The sequence below is a fragment of the Apodemus sylvaticus genome, chromosome 15, assembly GCF_947179515.1.
Source record: "Apodemus sylvaticus chromosome 15, mApoSyl1.1, whole genome shotgun sequence".
Taxonomy (NCBI): domain Eukaryota; kingdom Metazoa; phylum Chordata; class Mammalia; order Rodentia; family Muridae; genus Apodemus; species Apodemus sylvaticus.
The window spans coordinates 17,742,980-17,745,999 of NC_067486.1; the positions used below are offsets into that span (position 1 = coordinate 17,742,980).

The window sequence follows — 3,020 nt, forward strand, 5'->3', positions numbered from 1 at the left end:
CAATGGAGTGTCACACATCCTTCAGACTTCAGTTTAGGATCTATGTCCAGCACTAGGTACTATGACCAATTCAAAACAATGGAATTTTTGTATTTATATAGTTTATATATATAAATTTTGTTTTATATAGTTTCTTATGTTTTGGTCTTTTGCTGATGTATTTCATTTTCTCATTTTGGTGGGGTTGCTTTGTGCTTCCTGTTGTCTCTCTCTCTCTCTCTCTCTCTCTCTCTCTCTCTCTCTCTCTCTCTCTCTCTTGTGTTTTTGAAACAGAAAGAGAGTGAAGACTTTGGGAGGATCCAGGACTAGTTCTTTAAAGTTTATTTAGTACAACATAATCTCACTGGGGTGCCTGACCACATCCAAGATAGAAGCCCCTGGAATTTGGTTGCTGAGCCAGCCCCATCCTCAGCTTCCTTGTCAGCTCCAGGCTCCAAAGGTCAAGGCACTCCTTCTGTAGGTGTCTCTGCCTCCCCACTTGTGAATCTTGCAGGATGCTCACCATCTGGACCTTTGTGCCAAGTTTTGCCAGTCTCAGGATGACTGTGGCGCAGGTTGGCGGGCATGAATACCTGAGGTGCAGATAGGTGCAGGTAGGTGCAGATAATCTTGGAGATACTGGATGCCCTCATTCATACCAAAAGAAATGTCTCCAAGTAAACTGTCCCTTCAGGTAGCCTCAAGACTTGAAAGACTGCATGGCCTTCTTTACATAAAGATTGAGTACATTCTTGTCAGCCAGCTCCAGGTGTTTGGGCCTGTGGGCATCTTTCTTGGCAACCATCATGCCTTCCTTAAAAAGGAGTTCATAGGTGGCAATCCGATTCTTCTTAAGCATCAACATTGCGGCTGCTGCAGGGTCCGAGGCAGAGGCTCAACAACAAATTTCTTTATGTTCACAACAAAAAATATTTTTTAATAGAGAGCATAGGAGAGAGCAGCTAGTGATTGACACACACACAGAATTGTCATAGTTAACCCAGTGGTTTTACAAAGTAAAATTTAAAGACTGTAATAATAATAAAAAGAAAATGAATTTTAAAAATTGAAGAACAGGGACAAAAAAAAAAAACGGAGCAGAGGAAAAAAAAAGTAGCCGGGCGGTGGTGGTGGCGCACTCCTTTAATCCCAGCACTTGGGAGGCAGAGGCAGGTGTATTTCTGAGTTCAAGGCCAGCCTGGTCTACAGAGTGAGTTCCAGATCAGCCAGGGCTATACAGAGAAACCCTGCCTCAAAAAAGCAAAAACAAACAAAACAAAAACAAAAACAAAAAAATGGAGCAGAGACTGAAGGAAACTTCCATCTAGGGACTGCCCCACCAAGGGATCCATCATAATTACAGACACTAAACCTGACACTGTTGCTGTGGTTAAGAGGCACTTGTTGAGAGAATCCTGGTGTGACAGTTCCTGGGGAGGTCTGGCCAGCAACTGAGCAATGCAGATGTAGATTCTTGGAGCCATCACACCCCAGTTCGGACCCCAGTGGGGGAGCTGGCAGAAGGACTAGCGGAGCAGAGGGGGACTGCAACCCCATAGGAAGAACAACATAAGCTGGCCTGACCACTGACCATGCAGTTCTCCAAGAGACTAGACCACCAATCAGGGTGTGCACCATTTCTCCAGGTACATGTGTAGCAGACGAGGGCCTTGCCTGGCAGCAATGGATAGGGATACCCTTGGTCTTGGGGAGGTTTGATGCCCCAGTGGCGGGGATGCCCAAGCAGTGGGGCAGGAGAGTGTGGGTGGGTAGGCAAGCAGCCTCATACAGGCAAAGGGGAGGATGGAGGGTGAAGGTGGGATGAGGGGTTGGTAGAGAGGTACAGGAAGTAGGTTATCATTTGAGATGTAAGCAAATGGAATGATTAATTTTTAAAAAGGTAATGCCTATTGTACTCATTAAGAACGATATGACATTTGGCTAGATATCCATTGGCTCTGCCTTGTTTTGTAATATGAACATTTGCATTGTTGAAAAAAATTGTTTCAAAATGAATGAATCCTCTACTGACGATTACTTATAAATGCTTAATATTAAATATAATTATTATTTAAATATAATTCATTGAAAATAATTTTTATATAAAAGAATGAAGAATATAATACAATATATGTAAACAGCATTATTGTTAAAGTAAGTTGATACAGGATAATGTGAAATCATATTGTTTAAGAGAATAAAAGGTGTTTGGCTGTCCATTTTACCCTAGGAAAACGTCACCTTAAAGCTGAGTGTTCTATACTGAACATTTCCTATTTATTTCCTATTTAAAGCTTTTGTGTATTTTTACAGATATTTAATATAGAAATAAAGATAGAGATAGAGAGATATAAAGATAGAGATAGAGAGAGGTAGAGATAGAGTTAGAGATAGAGATAGAGATAGAGATAGAGGTAGAGTAGAGGTAGAGGTAGAGGTCGAGATAGAGAGATAGAGATAGGGATGGAGATGGAGATAGAGATACAGATTGTAATGCAATTACATCATCCCATTCTTTCTTTTCCTACTTCCAAATACTCTCCTATTCCCTTGGTTTCTTTCAGTTGTCTTAGCTAAGACTTTAAATGCTATAAACAAGAAGTATGGGAAGAGTAGGAATCATTATCTTGTTTCTAATTTCATTAAAAATGCTATAAGTTTATCTCCATTTAGTCTGTGGTTTTCCTGTATATTGCCTTTATTTGTTCGTGTATGTCTTCCCTTCTTAAAATATGCCCCTGTTATCCCTAGTCACCCCAGTATTTTTATGATGAAGGGATTCTATCGAATGGTTTTTTTACTGCATCTAATGCAATAATCTTTTGTCTTTCAGTCTTTTGTTGTGGTGGATTACATGTATTGATTTACACATGTTGAACCATCCCTGCATTTCTGTGAGGAATTCGCTTGATATAGTGGATAATCTCTTTGACTTCTTTTCTACGTATCTTGTAATATTTTGTCCATTTTTCTCATGCCTTTTCTATATAGTATTAAAGTCTTAGCTAAGAAATCTGAAGGAAACCACTGGGATACAATAG

General features: G+C 40.1%; 1 pseudogene; it reads right to left on the reverse strand.

Moving 5' to 3' along the window:
- Positions 1-320: 320 nt before the first annotated feature.
- LOC127666304 (40S ribosomal protein S10-like) lies at positions 321-844 on the reverse strand (annotated as a pseudogene).
- Between the last annotated feature and the right edge of the window lie 2,176 nt (positions 845-3,020).